This window comes from Hyla sarda, unplaced genomic scaffold, assembly GCF_029499605.1.
Source record: "Hyla sarda isolate aHylSar1 unplaced genomic scaffold, aHylSar1.hap1 scaffold_924, whole genome shotgun sequence".
NCBI lineage: Eukaryota > Metazoa > Chordata > Amphibia > Anura > Hylidae > Hyla > Hyla sarda.
Window position 1 is genome coordinate 1 of NW_026610954.1, and position 20,853 is coordinate 20,853.

Sequence of the window (20,853 nt, forward strand, 5' to 3'; positions counted from 1 at the left end):
TGGGTGCTGAATGTTCCTAATTGACAAAATAAGATTAATGCTTATGAAGAAATATAAAATCTCATCCCTTCCCCAATATCGCGCCACACCCCTACCCCTTAATTCCCTGGTTGAACGTGATGGACATATGTCTTTTTTCGACCGTACTAACTATGTAACTATGTAACATAACATGGGGGGGGGGGGGGGGGTCTCCTGGCTGTTCACACAGGTGTGTCATTGCTGTACATTGACCATGCATTGCTTCTGTGGTATTGCAAAGGCAAAGACAAATGCTTCCAGCCATCCATTGCACTAATGGATTGGTCATCAGCTGGCTGTCTATGTCCCGCATCAATATAGACCAAAGTACAGAGGGTTAGGCTATGCTATTGTGCACCTACCTGATGCATCAGAAGGTGCGAGGCCCTTGCTAAATTCTGTGCACAGACTTTGAGATCTATGCTTTAGACTGTATCTAAACCTGCTCCAACATGGACTGACATTCTGGCCTACTTTCAGCCGATGCGACTTGTCTGTCGCTGAACAGTCGCTTTTTATGTATTCAGCACCTATGTATAATGTTGTAAAAATGCTCTAGAAGCTAAAGTCGCAGAAATGTCACACATATTTGGCCTGCAACTTTCTGTGCGACAAATTCAGACAGGAAAAATCAGTATAAATCCTTAGAAAATTATCCCCCAGTGTCTCCATCTGCTGGCGGTATTGAATAAGCATTGCTGCACTGATGGGGTATGCATTAGACGAAAAAAAAGAAGAAAAAGAAGAATAATACGCCCAGAAAAGAGGCGAAAAGGAGAAAAACGTAAAAAAACGTGAAAAAAAAGTAAGAGGAAGAGAAGGGAAAAAAAGGTGGAAATGGGTTTAAAAGTGATTTCGGCGGAGAATATATATATATATATATATATATATATATATATATATATATATATGCGCACACACACACATAGATATAAACGTATTCTCCGTTGAGATATTGCAGCCGCTGCTGTGTCCAGGCCCAGGAGCCTTAGCACTGTGCTGTGATGTCACTCAATACCACTGACATCACTAGGTGTAAACAACATCTCTCCTTTGCTGTGTATGTGACTATGGAGCTGTTTGGTGATGTCGTCTATTACGGCCTTCATAGAAGCAACAGGAGATTGTTGCATCCATCTTGAACCCTCAGAACTACAGTGCTATGATGTCACTCACTTCCACAGGCCTTGCAGAGTGTAAACAACAACAACCCAGCTTTGTTGTGTATGTAACCATAGGGATTTGTGATGTCACCTAGAACCTTCACAGCAGCGACAGCTTTATGAGGAGCATCAGCACTGCTCTGCCTGAGCAGAACCATCACCGCCATAGGTTGTCAAATAACCCGGATTTAACCCACACAGGTAAGTCCAATGGGGTGCAGGCATGTCCTCTATGCTTACAGCTTCCCGTGGGTGTTGGTTTGATACCGTTTGGGGACAGCCAAGGAGGCATCTGCAGGCAACAAAGGTAGGTGTGTGCTTGTGTGTGTGTTTCCTATGCAGATCCTAAGCCCAGTGTCACATGCAAGTAGGAGGAGTAAGAAGGGTTCCTGGCAAATCCGGGTTATGGATTGCATTTAAAAAGGCCCCGTGGGAGTGCAATGGGCCCCTGTCTTGCTGCTTAGCAATAATGGTATGGGTTTAGGTTCTGCTGTGTGTACTGGTGGTTGACTGCCCCCCAGCCCAGAGTGTGCATGGAAAATTGTCTGGCAGCCTCCCTGACAGCAAGCAGTGATAGTGCCCATGAAGGGGACCTTGTTGGGCCCGCCCCTTTCACGGTTATCGCTTCTCGGCCTTTTGGCTAAGATCAAGTGTAGTATCTGTTCTTATCAGTTTAATATCTGATACGTCCCCTATCTGGGGACCATATATTAAATGGATTTTTGAGAACGGGGGCCGATTTCGAAGCTTGCTTCCGTCGCCCTATGCATTGACCCGATATGGCAGTATCTTCGGGTACAGTGCACCACCCCCTTACAGGGTTAAAAAGAAAGATTCCTACTTTCATTGCTACCTGCTTGCTGGCTAGCCAGCTAGCCAGCCCTGTGGGCCTTGCTGCTGCTGCAGCCAAAAAACAAAAGGTGGTGCTGCTGCTGCTTCTGCTGCTTCTGCTTCTGCTTGTGTCTGGCCCCTGTTGGAGCGTCCAGGCACAGGACTTCTGCTGCTGCTGACTAAATGGCCTCCTTAATTGGATCATTTGAGTAGCCAGCACACCTGTGCAGGTAGGGCATGACATGATAGGCAGCTGCCTTGATAGCGGGTGGGTGCTGAATGTTCCTAATTGACAAAATAAGATTAATGCTTATGAAGAAATATAAAATCTCATCCCTTCCCCAATATCGCGCCACACCCCTACCCCTTAATTCCCTGGTTGAACGTGATGGACATATGTCTTTTTTCGACCGTACTAACTATGTAACTATGTAACATAACATGGGGGGGGGGGGGGGGGTCTCCTGGCTGTTCACACAGGTGTGTCATTGCTGTACATTGACCATGCATTGCTTCTGTGGTATTGCAAAGGCAAAGACAAATGCTTCCAGCCATCCATTGCACTAATGGATTGGTCATCAGCTGGCTGTCTATGTCCCGCATCAATATAGACCAAAGTACAGAGGGTTAGGCTATGCTATTGTGCACCTACCTGATGCATCAGAAGGTGCGAGGCCCTTGCTAAATTCTGTGCACAGACTTTGAGATCTATGCTTTAGACTGTATCTAAACCTGCTCCAACATGGACTGACATTCTGGCCTACTTTCAGCCGATGCGACTTGTCTGTCGCTGAACAGTCGCTTTTTATGTATTCAGCACCTATGTATAATGTTGTAAAAATGCTCTAGAAGCTAAAGTCGCAGAAATGTCACACATATTTGGCCTGCAACTTTCTGTGCGACAAATTCAGACAGGAAAAATCAGTATAAATCCTTAGAAAATTATCCCCCAGTGTCTCCATCTGCTGGCGGTATTGAATAAGCATTGCTGCACTGATGGGGTATGCATTAGACGAAAAAAAAGAAGAAAAAGAAGAATAATACGCCCAGAAAAGAGGCGAAAAGGAGAAAAACGTAAAAAAACGTGAAAAAAAAGTAAGAGGAAGAGAAGGGAAAAAAAGGTGGAAATGGGTTTAAAAGTGATTTCGGCGGAGAAATATATATATATATATATATATATATATATATATATATATATATGCGCACACACACACATAGATATAAACGTATTCTCCGTTGAGATATTGCAGCCGCTGCTGTGTCCAGGCCCAGGAGCCTTAGCACTGTGCTGTGATGTCACTCAATACCACTGACATCACTAGGTGTAAACAACATCTCTCCTTTGCTGTGTATGTGACTATGGAGCTGTTTGGTGATGTCGTCTATTACGGCCTTCATAGAAGCAACAGGAGATTGTTGCATCCATCTTGAACCCTCAGAACTACAGTGCTATGATGTCACTCACTTCCACAGGCCTTGCAGAGTGTAAACAACAACAACCCAGCTTTGTTGTGTATGTAACCATAGGGATTTGTGATGTCACCTAGAACCTTCACAGCAGCGACAGCTTTATGAGGAGCATCAGCACTGCTCTGCCTGAGCAGAACCATCACCGCCATAGGTTGTCAAATAACCCGGATTTAACCCACACAGGTAAGTCCAATGGGGTGCAGGCATGTCCTCTATGCTTACAGCTTCCCGTGGGTGTTGGTTTGATACCGTTTGGGGACAGCCAAGGAGGCATCTGCAGGCAACAAAGGTAGGTGTGTGCTTGTGTGTGTGTTTCCTATGCAGATCCTAAGCCCAGTGTCACATGCAAGTAGGAGGAGTAAGAAGGGTTCCTGGCAAATCCGGGTTATGGATTGCATTTAAAAAGGCCCCGTGGGAGTGCAATGGGCCCCTGTCTTGCTGCTTAGCAATAATGGTATGGGTTTAGGTTCTGCTGTGTGTACTGGTGGTTGACTGCCCCCCAGCCCAGAGTGTGCATGGAAAATTGTCTGGCAGCCTCCCTGACAGCAAGCAGTGATAGTGCCCATGAAGGGGACCTTGTTGGGCCCGCCCCTTTCACGGTTATCGCTTCTCGGCCTTTTGGCTAAGATCAAGTGTAGTATCTGTTCTTATCAGTTTAATATCTGATACGTCCCCTATCTGGGGACCATATATTAAATGGATTTTTGAGAACGGGGGCCGATTTCGAAGCTTGCTTCCGTCGCCCTATGCATTGACCCGATATGGCAGTATCTTCGGGTACAGTGCACCACCCCCTTACAGGGTTAAAAAGAAAGATTCCTACTTTCATTGCTACCTGCTTGCTGGCTAGCCAGCTAGCCAGCCCTGTGGGCCTTGCTGCTGCTGCAGCCAAAAAACAAAAGGTGGTGCTGCTGCTGCTTCTGCTGCTTCTGCTTCTGCTTGTGTCTGGCCCCTGTTGGAGCGTCCAGGCACAGGACTTCTGCTGCTGCTGACTAAATGGCCTCCTTAATTGGATCATTTGAGTAGCCAGCACACCTGTGCAGGTAGGGCATGACATGATAGGCAGCTGCCTTGATAGCGGGTGGGTGCTGAATGTTCCTAATTGACAAAATAAGATTAATGCTTATGAAGAAATATAAAATCTCATCCCTTCCCCAATATCGCGCCACACCCCTACCCCTTAATTCCCTGGTTGAACGTGATGGACATATGTCTTTTTTCGACCGTACTAACTATGTAACTATGTAACATAACATGGGGGGGGGGGGGGTCTCCTGGCTGTTCACACAGGTGTGTCATTGCTGTACATTGACCATGCATTGCTTCTGTGGTATTGCAAAGGCAAAGACAAATGCTTCCAGCCATCCATTGCACTAATGGATTGGTCATCAGCTGGCTGTCTATGTCCCGCATCAATATAGACCAAAGTACAGAGGGTTAGGCTATGCTATTGTGCACCTACCTGATGCATCAGAAGGTGCGAGGCCCTTGCTAAATTCTGTGCACAGACTTTGAGATCTATGCTTTAGACTGTATCTAAACCTGCTCCAACATGGACTGACATTCTGGCCTACTTTCAGCCGATGCGACTTGTCTGTCGCTGAACAGTCGCTTTTTATGTATTCAGCACCTATGTATAATGTTGTAAAAATGCTCTAGAAGCTAAAGTCGCAGAAATGTCACACATATTTGGCCTGCAACTTTCTGTGCGACAAATTCAGACAGGAAAAATCAGTATAAATCCTTAGAAAATTATCCCCCAGTGTCTCCATCTGCTGGCGGTATTGAATAAGCATTGCTGCACTGATGGGGTATGCATTAGACGAAAAAAAAGAAGAAAAAGAAGAATAATACGCCCAGAAAAGAGGCGAAAAGGAGAAAAACGTAAAAAAACGTGAAAAAAAAGTAAGAGGAAGAGAAGGGAAAAAAAGGTGGAAATGGGTTTAAAAGTGATTTCGGCGGAGAAATATATATATATATATATATATATATATATATATATATATATATATATGCGCACACACACACATAGATATAAACGTATTCTCCGTTGAGATATTGCAGCCGCTGCTGTGTCCAGGCCCAGGAGCCTTAGCACTGTGCTGTGATGTCACTCAATACCACTGACATCACTAGGTGTAAACAACATCTCTCCTTTGCTGTGTATGTGACTATGGAGCTGTTTGGTGATGTCGTCTATTACGGCCTTCATAGAAGCAACAGGAGATTGTTGCATCCATCTTGAACCCTCAGAACTACAGTGCTATGATGTCACTCACTTCCACAGGCCTTGCAGAGTGTAAACAACAACAACCCAGCTTTGTTGTGTATGTAACCATAGGGATTTGTGATGTCACCTAGAACCTTCACAGCAGCGACAGCTTTATGAGGAGCATCAGCACTGCTCTGCCTGAGCAGAACCATCACCGCCATAGGTTGTCAAATAACCCGGATTTAACCCACACAGGTAAGTCCAATGGGGTGCAGGCATGTCCTCTATGCTTACAGCTTCCCGTGGGTGTTGGTTTGATACCGTTTGGGGACAGCCAAGGAGGCATCTGCAGGCAACAAAGGTAGGTGTGTGCTTGTGTGTGTGTTTCCTATGCAGATCCTAAGCCCAGTGTCACATGCAAGTAGGAGGAGTAAGAAGGGTTCCTGGCAAATCCGGGTTATGGATTGCATTTAAAAAGGCCCCGTGGGAGTGCAATGGGCCCCTGTCTTGCTGCTTAGCAATAATGGTATGGGTTTAGGTTCTGCTGTGTGTACTGGTGGTTGACTGCCCCCCAGCCCAGAGTGTGCATGGAAAATTGTCTGGCAGCCTCCCTGACAGCAAGCAGTGATAGTGCCCATGAAGGGGACCTTGTTGGGCCCGCCCCTTTCACGGTTATCGCTTCTCGGCCTTTTGGCTAAGATCAAGTGTAGTATCTGTTCTTATCAGTTTAATATCTGATACGTCCCCTATCTGGGGACCATATATTAAATGGATTTTTGAGAACGGGGGCCGATTTCGAAGCTTGCTTCCGTCGCCCTATGCATTGACCCGATATGGCAGTATCTTCGGGTACAGTGCACCACCCCCTTACAGGGTTAAAAAGAAAGATTCCTACTTTCATTGCTACCTGCTTGCTGGCTAGCCAGCTAGCCAGCCCTGTGGGCCTTGCTGCTGCTGCAGCCAAAAAACAAAAGGTGATGCTGCTGCTGCTTCTGCTGCTTCTGCTTCTGCTTGTGTCTGGCCCCTGTTGGAGCGTCCAGGCACAGGACTTCTGCTGCTGCTGACTAAATGGCCTCCTTAATTGGATCATTTGAGTAGCCAGCACACCTGTGCAGGTAGGGCATGACATGATAGGCAGCTGCCTTGATAGCGGGTGGGTGCTGAATGTTCCTAATTGACAAAATAAGATTAATGCTTATGAAGAAATATAAAATCTCATCCCTTCCCCAATATCGCGCCACACCCCTACCCCTTAATTCCCTGGTTGAACGTGATGGACATATGTCTTTTTTCGACCGTACTAACTATGTAACTATGTAACATAACATGGGGGGGGGGGGGGGGGGGTCTCCTGGCTGTTCACACAGGTGTGTCATTGCTGTACATTGACCATGCATTGCTTCTGTGGTATTGCAAAGGCAAAGACAAATGCTTCCAGCCATCCATTGCACTAATGGATTGGTCATCAGCTGGCTGTCTATGTCCCGCATCAATATAGACCAAAGTACAGAGGGTTAGGCTATGCTATTGTGCACCTACCTGATGCATCAGAAGGTGCGAGGCCCTTGCTAAATTCTGTGCACAGACTTTGAGATCTATGCTTTAGACTGTATCTAAACCTGCTCCAACATGGACTGACATTCTGGCCTACTTTCAGCCGATGCGACTTGTCTGTCGCTGAACAGTCGCTTTTTATGTATTCAGCACCTATGTATAATGTTGTAAAAATGCTCTAGAAGCTAAAGTCGCAGAAATGTCACACATATTTGGCCTGCAACTTTCTGTGCGACAAATTCAGACAGGAAAAATCAGTATAAATCCTTAGAAAATTATCCCCCAGTGTCTCCATCTGCTGGCGGTATTGAATAAGCATTGCTGCACTGATGGGGTATGCATTAGACGAAAAAAAAGAAGAAAAAGAAGAATAATACGCCCAGAAAAGAGGCGAAAAGGAGAAAAACGTAAAAAAACGTGAAAAAAAAGTAAGAGGAAGAGAAGGGAAAAAAAGGTGGAAATGGGTTTAAAAGTGATTTCGGCGGAGAAATATATATATATATATATATATATATATATATGCGCACACACACACATAGATATAAACGTATTCTCCGTTGAGATATTGCAGCCGCTGCTGTGTCCAGGCCCAGGAGCCTTAGCACTGTGCTGTGATGTCACTCAATACCACTGACATCACTAGGTGTAAACAACATCTCTCCTTTGCTGTGTATGTGACTATGGAGCTGTTTGGTGATGTCGTCTATTACGGCCTTCATAGAAGCAACAGGAGATTGTTGCATCCATCTTGAACCCTCAGAACTACAGTGCTATGATGTCACTCACTTCCACAGGCCTTGCAGAGTGTAAACAACAACAACCCAGCTTTGTTGTGTATGTAACCATAGGGATTTGTGATGTCACCTAGAACCTTCACAGCAGCGACAGCTTTATGAGGAGCATCAGCACTGCTCTGCCTGAGCAGAACCATCACCGCCATAGGTTGTCAAATAACCCGGATTTAACCCACACAGGTAAGTCCAATGGGGTGCAGGCATGTCCTCTATGCTTACAGCTTCCCGTGGGTGTTGGTTTGATACCGTTTGGGGACAGCCAAGGAGGCATCTGCAGGCAACAAAGGTAGGTGTGTGCTTGTGTGTGTGTTTCCTATGCAGATCCTAAGCCCAGTGTCACATGCAAGTAGGAGGAGTAAGAAGGGTTCCTGGCAAATCCGGGTTATGGATTGCATTTAAAAAGGCCCCGTGGGAGTGCAATGGGCCCCTGTCTTGCTGCTTAGCAATAATGGTATGGGTTTAGGTTCTGCTGTGTGTACTGGTGGTTGACTGCCCCCCAGCCCAGAGTGTGCATGGAAAATTGTCTGGCAGCCTCCCTGACAGCAAGCAGTGATAGTGCCCATGAAGGGGACCTTGTTGGGCCCGCCCCTTTCACGGTTATCGCTTCTCGGCCTTTTGGCTAAGATCAAGTGTAGTATCTGTTCTTATCAGTTTTCATGCTGGTGGGGATGGGTGCTGCATGGAGGATGCAGGTGTACCAGGGCTTTCCGGGGCTGGTTCTGAGGAATCAGCTCGACGGCTGCCCCGATGTGACCTGTTCCCTCCGGGTCTCGCCATGAGGCTGAGAGGGTCTAGAGCCGAGGTACTTTTGTGCCTCGGGGAGTGGTGACCCTGAGGTGCCGAAACTCACTGGGAGAATAGGCTCACTGAGTTGAAGCACGGGCACCATAATCTCTTCACCTTGTGGCACTCACCTCTTGATTCCCGGCCTTCTGGCTAGGATCAGAGAAATTTTTATAGATCCGGCCGGATGTCCGGGCAGTATATCTGCACACATTCACTTATTTATTTATTTTTTGTCTCACTGTGTCACTTTTTGCGTGTTGTGTGTTCACAGGATTTGTCAGGATGCGGTAGCCCTTCTGGGTGTCCCTCCTGGCGGTCTAGGGGGGGTGTGTGTGGCCATTAGGTTCCGCACCTCCCTGCAAACACCCCGGGTACTCCTGCTTCGCAGGGTACCTACCGTAATCGGCTCTGCGGGCAGATACCTTGGCTAACGCCAAGGGGGATGCCGGGAGCATTTGTGGTCTCCTAGTAGCTTCGGCGAAAAGGGACATCGAACCTGGAACCTCGCAGGTACCTTTTGGTCCGGAGGCGAAGGGTAAGGTTTGTTGGGGGGCCTCTCTCCTATCGGAGAAGGGCTTGCGATAGACCGCATCCTTTGTGCACGTTTTTTTAGTGTAACACGTTTGCACTTTTTCTTGCACTTTGGGTGAATCGAAAGCACGTTCCTCGGCTTTAGATAAAAAAAAAAAAAAAAATCTGTTCTTATCAGTTTAATATCTGATACGTCCCCTATCTGGGGACCATATATTAAATGGATTTTTGAGAACGGGGGCCGATTTCGAAGCTTGCTTCCGTCGCCCTATGCATTGACCCGATATGGCAGTATCTTCGGGTACAGTGCACCACCCCCTTACAGGGTTAAAAAGAAAGATTCCTACTTTCATTGCTACCTGCTTGCTGGCTAGCCAGCTAGCCAGCCCTGTGGGCCTTGCTGCTGCTGCAGCCAAAAAACAAAAGGTGGTGCTGCTGCTGCTTCTGCTGCTTCTGCTTCTGCTTGTGTCTGGCCCCTGTTGGAGCGTCCAGGCACAGGACTTCTGCTGCTGCTGACTAAATGGCCTCCTTAATTGGATCATTTGAGTAGCCAGCACACCTGTGCAGGTAGGGCATGACATGATAGGCAGCTGCCTTGATAGCGGGTGGGTGCTGAATGTTCCTAATTGACAAAATAAGATTAATGCTTATGAAGAAATATAAAATCTCATCCCTTCCCCAATATCGCGCCACACCCCTACCCCTTAATTCCCTGGTTGAACGTGATGGACATATGTCTTTTTTCGACCGTACTAACTATGTAACTATGTAACATAACATGGGGGGGGGGGGGGGGGGGGTCTCCTGGCTGTTCACACAGGTGTGTCATTGCTGTACATTGACCATGCATTGCTTCTGTGGTATTGCAAAGGCAAAGACAAATGCTTCCAGCCATCCATTGCACTAATGGATTGGTCATCAGCTGGCTGTCTATGTCCCGCATCAATATAGACCAAAGTACAGAGGGTTAGGCTATGCTATTGTGCACCTACCTGATGCATCAGAAGGTGCGAGGCCCTTGCTAAATTCTGTGCACAGACTTTGAGATCTATGCTTTAGACTGTATCTAAACCTGCTCCAACATGGACTGACATTCTGGCCTACTTTCAGCCGATGCGACTTGTCTGTCGCTGAACAGTCGCTTTTTATGTATTCAGCACCTATGTATAATGTTGTAAAAATGCTCTAGAAGCTAAAGTCGCAGAAATGTCACACATATTTGGCCTGCAACTTTCTGTGCGACAAATTCAGACAGGAAAAATCAGTATAAATCCTTAGAAAATTATCCCCCAGTGTCTCCATCTGCTGGCGGTATTGAATAAGCATTGCTGCACTGATGGGGTATGCATTAGACGAAAAAAAAGAAGAAAAAGAAGAATAATACGCCCAGAAAAGAGGCGAAAAGGAGAAAAACGTAAAAAAACGTGAAAAAAAAGTAAGAGGAAGAGAAGGGAAAAAAAGGTGGAAATGGGTTTAAAAGTGATTTCGGCGGAGAAATATATATATATATATATATATATATATATATATATATATATGCGCACACACACACATAGATATAAACGTATTCTCCGTTGAGATATTGCAGCCGCTGCTGTGTCCAGGCCCAGGAGCCTTAGCACTGTGCTGTGATGTCACTCAATACCACTGACATCACTAGGTGTAAACAACATCTCTCCTTTGCTGTGTATGTGACTATGGAGCTGTTTGGTGATGTCGTCTATTACGGCCTTCATAGAAGCAACAGGAGATTGTTGCATCCATCTTGAACCCTCAGAACTACAGTGCTATGATGTCACTCACTTCCACAGGCCTTGCAGAGTGTAAACAACAACAACCCAGCTTTGTTGTGTATGTAACCATAGGGATTTGTGATGTCACCTAGAACCTTCACAGCAGCGACAGCTTTATGAGGAGCATCAGCACTGCTCTGCCTGAGCAGAACCATCACCGCCATAGGTTGTCAAATAACCCGGATTTAACCCACACAGGTAAGTCCAATGGGGTGCAGGCATGTCCTCTATGCTTACAGCTTCCCGTGGGTGTTGGTTTGATACCGTTTGGGGACAGCCAAGGAGGCATCTGCAGGCAACAAAGGTAGGTGTGTGCTTGTGTGTGTGTTTCCTATGCAGATCCTAAGCCCAGTGTCACATGCAAGTAGGAGGAGTAAGAAGGGTTCCTGGCAAATCCGGGTTATGGATTGCATTTAAAAAGGCCCCGTGGGAGTGCAATGGGCCCCTGTCTTGCTGCTTAGCAATAATGGTATGGGTTTAGGTTCTGCTGTGTGTACTGGTGGTTGACTGCCCCCCAGCCCAGAGTGTGCATGGAAAATTGTCTGGCAGCCTCCCTGACAGCAAGCAGTGATAGTGCCCATGAAGGGGACCTTGTTGGGCCCGCCCCTTTCACGGTTATCGCTTCTCGGCCTTTTGGCTAAGATCAAGTGTAGTATCTGTTCTTATCAGTTTAATATCTGATACGTCCCCTATCTGGGGACCATATATTAAATGGATTTTTGAGAACGGGGGCCGATTTCGAAGCTTGCTTCCGTCGCCCTATGCATTGACCCGATATGGCAGTATCTTCGGGTACAGTGCACCACCCCCTTACAGGGTTAAAAAGAAAGATTCCTACTTTCATTGCTACCTGCTTGCTGGCTAGCCAGCTAGCCAGCCCTGTGGGCCTTGCTGCTGCTGCAGCCAAAAAACAAAAGGTGGTGCTGCTGCTGCTTCTGCTGCTTCTGCTTCTGCTTGTGTCTGGCCCCTGTTGGAGCGTCCAGGCACAGGACTTCTGCTGCTGCTGACTAAATGGCCTCCTTAATTGGATCATTTGAGTAGCCAGCACACCTGTGCAGGTAGGGCATGACATGATAGGCAGCTGCCTTGATAGCGGGTGGGTGCTGAATGTTCCTAATTGACAAAATAAGATTAATGCTTATGAAGAAATATAAAATCTCATCCCTTCCCCAATATCGCGCCACACCCCTACCCCTTAATTCCCTGGTTGAACGTGATGGACATATGTCTTTTTTCGACCGTACTAACTATGTAACTATGTAACATAACATGGGGGGGGGGGGGGGGGGGGTCTCCTGGCTGTTCACACAGGTGTGTCATTGCTGTACATTGACCATGCATTGCTTCTGTGGTATTGCAAAGGCAAAGACAAATGCTTCCAGCCATCCATTGCACTAATGGATTGGTCATCAGCTGGCTGTCTATGTCCCGCATCAATATAGACCAAAGTACAGAGGGTTAGGCTATGCTATTGTGCACCTACCTGATGCATCAGAAGGTGCGAGGCCCTTGCTAAATTCTGTGCACAGACTTTGAGATCTATGCTTTAGACTGTATCTAAACCTGCTCCAACATGGACTGACATTCTGGCCTACTTTCAGCCGATGCGACTTGTCTGTCGCTGAACAGTCGCTTTTTATGTATTCAGCACCTATGTATAATGTTGTAAAAATGCTCTAGAAGCTAAAGTCGCAGAAATGTCACACATATTTGGCCTGCAACTTTCTGTGCGACAAATTCAGACAGGAAAAATCAGTATAAATCCTTAGAAAATTACCCCCCAGTGTCTCCATCTGCTGGCGGTATTGAATAAGCATTGCTGCACTGATGGGGTATGCATTAGACGAAAAAAAAGAAGAAAAAGAAGAATAATACGCCCAGAAAAGAGGCGAAAAGGAGAAAAACGTAAAAAAACGTGAAAAAAAAGTAAGAGGAAGAGAAGGGAAAAAAAGGTGGAAATGGGTTTAAAAGTGATTTCGGCGGAGAAATATATATATATATATATATATATATATATATATATATATATATGCGCACACACACACATAGATATAAACGTATTCTCCGTTGAGATATTGCAGCCGCTGCTGTGTCCAGGCCCAGGAGCCTTAGCACTGTGCTGTGATGTCACTCAATACCACTGACATCACTAGGTGTAAACAACATCTCTCCTTTGCTGTGTATGTGACTATGGAGCTGTTTGGTGATGTCGTCTATTACGGCCTTCATAGAAGCAACAGGAGATTGTTGCATCCATCTTGAACCCTCAGAACTACAGTGCTATGATGTCACTCACTTCCACAGGCCTTGCAGAGTGTAAACAACAACAACCCAGCTTTGTTGTGTATGTAACCATAGGGATTTGTGATGTCACCTAGAACCTTCACAGCAGCGACAGCTTTATGAGGAGCATCAGCACTGCTCTGCCTGAGCAGAACCATCACCGCCATAGGTTGTCAAATAACCCGGATTTAACCCACACAGGTAAGTCCAATGGGGTGCAGGCATGTCCTCTATGCTTACAGCTTCCCGTGGGTGTTGGTTTGATACCGTTTGGGGACAGCCAAGGAGGCATCTGCAGGCAACAAAGGTAGGTGTGTGCTTGTGTGTGTGTTTCCTATGCAGATCCTAAGCCCAGTGTCACATGCAAGTAGGAGGAGTAAGAAGGGTTCCTGGCAAATCCGGGTTATGGATTGCATTTAAAAAGGCCCCGTGGGAGTGCAATGGGCCCCTGTCTTGCTGCTTAGCAATAATGGTATGGGTTTAGGTTCTGCTGTGTGTACTGGTGGTTGACTGCCCCCCAGCCCAGAGTGTGCATGGAAAATTGTCTGGCAGCCTCCCTGACAGCAAGCAGTGATAGTGCCCATGAAGGGGACCTTGTTGGGCCCGCCCCTTTCACGGTTATCGCTTCTCGGCCTTTTGGCTAAGATCAAGTGTAGTATCTGTTCTTATCAGTTTAATATCTGATACGTCCCCTATCTGGGGACCATATATTAAATGGATTTTTGAGAACGGGGGCCGATTTCGAAGCTTGCTTCCGTCGCCCTATGCATTGACCCGATATGGCAGTATCTTCGGGTACAGTGCACCACCCCCTTACAGGGTTAAAAAGAAAGATTCCTACTTTCATTGCTACCTGCTTGCTGGCTAGCCAGCTAGCCAGCCCTGTGGGCCTTGCTGCTGCTGCAGCCAAAAAACAAAAGGTGGTGCTGCTGCTGCTTCTGCTGCTTCTGCTTCTGCTTGTGTCTGGCCCCTGTTGGAGCGTCCAGGCACAGGACTTCTGCTGCTGCTGACTAAATGGCCTCCTTAATTGGATCATTTGAGTAGCCAGCACACCTGTGCAGGTAGGGCATGACATGATAGGCAGCTGCCTTGATAGCGGGTGGGTGCTGAATGTTCCTAATTGACAAAATAAGATTAATGCTTATGAAGAAATATAAAATCTCATCCCTTCCCCAATATCGCGCCACACCCCTACCCCTTAATTCCCTGGTTGAACGTGATGGACATATGTCTTTTTTCGACCGTACTAACTATGTAACTATGTAACATAACATGGGGGGGGGGGGGGGGGTCTCCTGGCTGTTCACACAGGTGTGTCATTGCTGTACATTGACCATGCATTGCTTCTGTGGTATTGCAAAGGCAAAGACAAATGCTTCCAGCCATCCATTGCACTAATGGATTGGTCATCAGCTGGCTGTCTATGTCCCGCATCAATATAGACCAAAGTACAGAGGGTTAGGCTATGCTATTGTGCACCTACCTGATGCATCAGAAGGTGCGAGGCCCTTGCTAAATTCTGTGCACAGACTTTGAGATCTATGCTTTAGACTGTATCTAAACCTGCTCCAACATGGACTGACATTCTGGCCTACTTTCAGCCGATGCGACTTGTCTGTCGCTGAACAGTCGCTTTTTATGTATTCAGCACCTATGTATAATGTTGTAAAAATGCTCTAGAAGCTAAAGTCGCAGAAATGTCACACATATTTGGCCTGCAACTTTCTGTGCGACAAATTCAGACAGGAAAAATCAGTATAAATCCTTAGAAAATTATCCCCCAGTGTCTCCATCTGCTGGCGGTATTGAATAAGCATTGCTGCACTGATGGGGTATGCATTAGACGAAAAAAAAGAAGAAAAAGAAGAATAATACGCCCAGAAAAGAGGCGAAAAGGAGAAAAACGTAAAAAAACGTGAAAAAAAAGTAAGAGGAAGAGAAGGGAAAAAAAGGTGGAAATGGGTTTAAAAGTGATTTCGGCGGAGAAATATATATATATATATATATATATATATATATATATATATATATATATATGCGCACACACACACATAGATATAAACGTATTCTCCGTTGAGATATTGCAGCCGCTGCTGTGTCCAGGCCCAGGAGCCTTAGCACTGTGCTGTGATGTCACTCAATACCACTGACATCACTAGGTGTAAACAACATCTCTCCTTTGCTGTGTATGTGACTATGGAGCTGTTTGGTGATGTCGTCTATTACGGCCTTCATAGAAGCAACAGGAGATTGTTGCATCCATCTTGAACCCTCAGAACTACAGTGCTATGATGTCACTCACTTCCACAGGCCTTGCAGAGTGTAAACAACAACAACCCAGCTTTGTTGTGTATGTAACCATAGGGATTTGTGATGTCACCTAGAACCTTCACAGCAGCGACAGCTTTATGAGGAGCATCAGCACTGCTCTGCCTGAGCAGAACCATCACCGCCATAGGTTGTCAAATAACCCGGATTTAACCCACACAGGTAAGTCCAATGGGGTGCAGGCATGTCCTCCATGCTTACAGCTTCCCGTGGGTGTTGGTTTGATACCGTTTGGGGACAGCCAAGGAGGCATCTGCAGGCAACAAAGGTAGGTGTGTGCTTGTGTGTGTGTTTCCTATGCAGATCCTAAGCCCAGTGTCACATGCAAGTAGGAGGAGTAAGAAGGGTTCCTGGCAAATCCGGGTTATGGATTGCATTTAAAAAGGCCCCGTGGGAGTGCAATGGGCCCCTGTCTTGCTGCTTAGCAATAATGGTATGGGTTTAGGTTCTGCTGTGTGTACTGGTGGTTGACTGCCCCCCAGCCCAGAGTGTGCATGGAAAATTGTCTGGCAGCCTCCCTGACAGCAAGCAGTGATAGTGCCCATGAAGGGGACCTTGTTGGGCCCGCCCCTTTCACGGTTATCGCTTCTCGGCCTTTTGGCTAAGATCAAGTGTAGTATCTGTTCTTATCAGTTTAATATCTGATACGTCCCCTATCTGGGGACCATATATTAAATGGATTTTTGAGAACGGGGGCCGATTTCGAAGCTTGCTTCCGTCGCCCTATGCATTGACCCGATATGGCAGTATCTTCGGGTACAGTGCACCACCCCCTTACAGGGTTAAAAAGAAAGATTCCTACTTTCATTGCTACCTGCTTGCTGGCTAGCCAGCTAGCCAGCCCTGTGGGCCTTGCTGCTGCTGCAGCCAAAAAACAAAAGGTGGTGCTGCTGCTGCTTCTGCTGCTTCTGCTTCTGCTTGTGTCTGGCCCCTGTTGGAGCGTCCAGGCACAGGACTTCTGCTGCTGCTGACTAAATGGCCTCCTTAATTGGATCATTTGAGTAGCCAGCACACCTGTGCAGGTAGGGCATGACATGATAGGCAGCTGCCTTGATAGCGGGTGGGTGCTGAATGTTCCTAATTGACAAAATAAGATTAATGCTTATGAAGAAATATAAAATCTCATCCCTTCCCCAATATCGCGCCACACCCCTACCCCTTAATTCCCTGGTTGAACGTGATGGACATATGTCTTTTTTCGACCGTACTAACTATGTAACTATGTAACATAACATGGGGGGGGGGGGGGGGGGTCTCCTGGCTGTTCACACAGGTGTGTCATTGCTGTACATTGACCATGCATTGCTTCTGTGGTATTGCAAAGGCAAAGACAAATGCTTCCAGCCATCCATTGCACTAATGGATTGGTCATCAGCTGGCTGTCTATGTCCCGCATCAATATAGACCAAAGTACAGAGGGTTAGGCTATGCTATTGTGCACCTACCTGATGCATCAGAAGGTGCGAGGCCCTTGCTAAATTCTGTGCACAGACTTTGAGATCTATGCTTTAGACTGTATCTAAACCTGCTCCAACATGGACTGACATTCTGGCCTACTTTCAGCCGATGCGACTTGTCTGTCGCTGAACAGTCGCTTTTTATGTATTCAGCACCTATGTATAATGTTGTAAAAATGCTCTAGAAGCTAAAGTCGCAGAAATGTCACACATATTTGGCCTGCAACTTTCTGTGCGACAAATTCAGACAGGAAAAATCAGTATAAATCCTTAGAAAATTATCCCCCAGTGTCTCCATCTGCTGGCGGTATTGAATAAGCATTGCTGCACTGATGGGGTATGCATTAGACGAAAAAAAAGAAGAAAAAGAAGAATAATACGCCCAGAAAAGAGGCGAAAAGGAGAAAAACGTAAAAAAACGTGAAAAAAAAGTAAGAGGAAGAGAAGGGAAAAAAAGGTGGAAATGGGTTTAAAAGTGATTTCGGCGGATAAATATATATATATATATATATATATATATATATATATATATATATATATATATATATGCGCACACACACACATAGATATAAACGTATTCTCCGTTGAGATATTGCAGCCGCTGCTGTGTCCAGGCCCAGGAGCCTTAGCACTGTGCTGTGATGTCACTCAATACCACTGACATCACTAGGTGTAAACAACATCTCTCCTTTGCTGTGTATGTGACTATGGAGCTGTTTGGTGATGTCGTCTATTACGGCCTTCATAGAAGCAACAGGAGATTGTTGCATCCATCTTGAACCCTCAGAACTACAGTGCTATGATGTCACTCACTTCCACAGGCCTTGCAGAGTGTAAACAACAACAACCCAGCTTTGTTGTGTATGTAACCATAGGGATTTGTGATGTCACCTAGAACCTTCACAGCAGCGACAGCTTTATGAGGAGCATCAGCACTGCTCTGCCTGAGCAGAACCATCACCGCCATAGGTTGTCAAATAACCCGGATTTAACCCACACAGGTAAGTCCAATGGGGTGCAGGCATGTCCTCTATGCTTACAGCTTCCCGTGGGTGTTGGTTTGATACCGTTTGGGGACAGCCAAGGAGGCATCTGCAGGCAACAAAGGTAGGTGTGTGCTTGTGTGTGTGTTTCCTATGCAGATCCTAAGCCCAGTGTCACATGCAAGTAGGAGGAGTAAGAAGGGTTCCTGGCAAATCCGGGTTATGGATTGCATTTAAAAAGGCCCCGTGGGAGTGCAATGGGCCCCTGTCTTGCTGCTTAGCAATAATGGTATGGGTTTAGGTTCTGCTGTGTGTACTGGTGGTTGACTGCCCCCCAGCCCAGAGTGTGCATGGAAAATTGTCTGGCAGCCTCCCTGACAGCAAGCAGTGATAGTGCCCATGAAGGGGACCTTGTTGGGCCCGCCCCTTTCACGGTTATCGCTTCTCGGCCTTTTGGCTAAGATCAAGTGTAGTATCTGTTCTTATCAGTTTAATATCTGATACGTCCCCTATCTGGGGACCATATATTAAATGGATTTTTGAGAACGGGGGCCGATTTCGAAGCTTGCTTCCGTCGCCCTATGCATTGACCCGATATGGCAGTATCTTCGGGTACAGTGCACCACCCCCTTACAGGGTTAAAAAGAAAGATTCCTACTTTCATTGCTACCTGCTTGCTGGCTAGCCAGCTAGCCAGCCCTGTGGGCCTTGCTGCTGCTGCAGCCAAAAAACAAAAGGTGGTGCTGCTGCTGCTTCTGCTGCTTCTGCTTCTGCTTGTGTCTGGCCCCTGTTGGAGCGTCCAGGCACAGGACTTCTGCTGCTGCTGACTAAATGGCCTCCTTAATTGGATCATTTGAGTAGCCAGCACACCTGTGCAGGTAGGGCATGACATGATAGGCAGCTGCCTTGATAGCGGGTGGGTGCTGAATGTTCCTAATTGACAAAATAAGATTAATGCTTATGAAGAAATATAAAATCTCATCCCTTCCCCAATATCGCGCCACACCCCTACCCCTTAATTCCCTGGTTGAACGTGATGGACATATGTCTTTTTTCGACCGTACTAACTATGTAACATAACATGGGGGGGGGGGGGGGGGGGTCTCCTGGCTGTTCACACAGGTGTGTCATTGCTGTACATTGACCATGCATTGCTTCTGTGGTATTGCAAAGGCAAAGACAAATGCTTCCAGCCATCCATTGCACTAATGGATTGGTCATCAGCTGGCTGTCTATGTCCCGCATCAATATAGACCAAAGTACAGAGGGTTAGGCTATGCTATTGTGCACCTACCTGATGCATCAGAAGGTGCGAGGCCCTTGCTAAATTCTGTGCACAGACTTTGAGATCTATGCTTTAGACTGTATCTAAACCTGCTCCAACATGGACTGACATTCTGGCCTACTTTCAGCCGATGCGACTTGTCTGTCGCTGAACAGTCGCTTTTTATGTATTCAGCACCTATGTATAATGTTGTAATGTTGTAAAAATGCTCTAGAAGCTAAAGTCGCAGAAATGTCACACATATTTGGCCTGCAACTTTCTGTGCGACAAATTCAGACAGGAAAAATCAGTATAAATCCTTAGAAAATTATCCCCCAGTGTCTCCATCTGCTGGCGGTATTGAATAAGCATTGCTGCACTGATGGGGTATGGAAAAAAAAGAAGAAAAAGAAGAATAATACGCCCAGAAAAGAGGCGAAAAGGAGAAAAACGTAAAAAAACTTGAAAAAAAAGTAAGAGGAAGAGAAGGGAAAAAAAGGTGGAAATGGGTTTAAAAGTGATTTCGGCGGAGAAATATATATATATATATATATATATATATATATATATATATATATATATATGCGCACACACACACATAGATATAAACGTATTCTCCGTTGAGATATTGCAGCCGCTGCTGTGTCCAGGCCCAGGAGCCTTAGCACTGTGCTGTGATGTCACTCAATACCACTGACATCACTAGGTGTAAACAACATCTCTCCTTTGCTGTGTATGTGACTATGGAGCTGTTTGGTGATGTCGTCTATTACGGCCTTCATAGAAGCAACAGGAGATTGTTGCATCCATCTTGAACCCTCAGAACTACAGTGCTATGATGTCACTCACTTCCACAGGCCTTGCAGAGTGTAAACAACAACAACCCAGCTTTGTTGTGTATGTAACCATAGGGATTTGTGATGTCACCTAGAACCTTCACAGCAGCGACAGCTTTATGAGGAGCATCAGCACTGCTCTGCCTGAGCAGAACCATCACCGCCATAGGTTGTCAAATAACCCGGATTTAACCCACACAGGTAAGTCCAATGGGGTGCAGGCATGTCCTCTATGCTTACAGCTTCCCGTGGGTGTTGGTTTGATACCGTTTGGGGACAGCCAAGGAGGCATCTGCAGGCAACAAAGGTAGGTGTGTGCTTGTGTGTGTGTTTCCTATGCAGATCCTAAGCCCAGTGTCACATGCAAGTAGGAGGAGTAAGAAGGGTTCCTGGCAAATCCGGGTTATGGATTGCATTTAAAAAGGCCCCGTGGGAGTGCAATGGGCCCCTGTCTTGCTGCTTAGCAATAATGGTATGGGTTTAGGTTCTGCTGTGTGTACTGGTGGTTGACTGCCCCCCAGCCCAGAGTGTGCATGGAAAATTGTCT

General features: G+C 46.4%; 8 non-coding genes and 1 pseudogene across 8 annotated transcripts; all 9 read left to right on the forward strand.

The window, feature by feature from the left end:
* Window positions 1-1,804: 1,804 nt before the first annotated feature.
* LOC130349834 (U2 spliceosomal RNA) lies at window positions 1,805-1,995 on the forward strand. The gene has a single exon (XR_008887068.1). It is a non-coding gene; the product is annotated as a U2 spliceosomal RNA (small nuclear RNA).
* Window positions 1,996-4,087: 2,092 nt separating this feature from the next.
* On the forward strand, window positions 4,088-4,278 carry LOC130349846 (U2 spliceosomal RNA). The gene has a single exon (XR_008887080.1). It is a non-coding gene; the product is annotated as a U2 spliceosomal RNA (small nuclear RNA).
* A 2,093-nt stretch (window positions 4,279-6,371) lies between these two features.
* Window positions 6,372-6,562, forward strand: LOC130349858 (U2 spliceosomal RNA). Its single transcript, XR_008887091.1, has one exon. It is a non-coding gene; the product is annotated as a U2 spliceosomal RNA (small nuclear RNA).
* Window positions 6,563-8,644: 2,082 nt separating this feature from the next.
* On the forward strand, window positions 8,645-8,804 carry LOC130349821 (U2 spliceosomal RNA; annotated as a pseudogene).
* Window positions 8,805-9,496: 692 nt separating this feature from the next.
* Window positions 9,497-9,679, forward strand: LOC130349820 (U2 spliceosomal RNA). The gene has a single exon (XR_008887058.1). It is a non-coding gene; the product is annotated as a U2 spliceosomal RNA (small nuclear RNA).
* Window positions 9,680-11,772: 2,093 nt separating this feature from the next.
* Window positions 11,773-11,963, forward strand: LOC130349870 (U2 spliceosomal RNA). The gene has a single exon (XR_008887102.1). It is a non-coding gene; the product is annotated as a U2 spliceosomal RNA (small nuclear RNA).
* Window positions 11,964-14,058: 2,095 nt separating this feature from the next.
* LOC130349815 (U2 spliceosomal RNA) lies at window positions 14,059-14,249 on the forward strand. Its single transcript, XR_008887056.1, has one exon. It is a non-coding gene; the product is annotated as a U2 spliceosomal RNA (small nuclear RNA).
* A 2,098-nt stretch (window positions 14,250-16,347) lies between these two features.
* LOC130349824 (U2 spliceosomal RNA) lies at window positions 16,348-16,538 on the forward strand. Its single transcript, XR_008887059.1, has one exon. It is a non-coding gene; the product is annotated as a U2 spliceosomal RNA (small nuclear RNA).
* Window positions 16,539-18,643: 2,105 nt separating this feature from the next.
* On the forward strand, window positions 18,644-18,834 carry LOC130349825 (U2 spliceosomal RNA). The gene has a single exon (XR_008887060.1). It is a non-coding gene; the product is annotated as a U2 spliceosomal RNA (small nuclear RNA).
* Window positions 18,835-20,853: the final 2,019 nt, after the last annotated feature.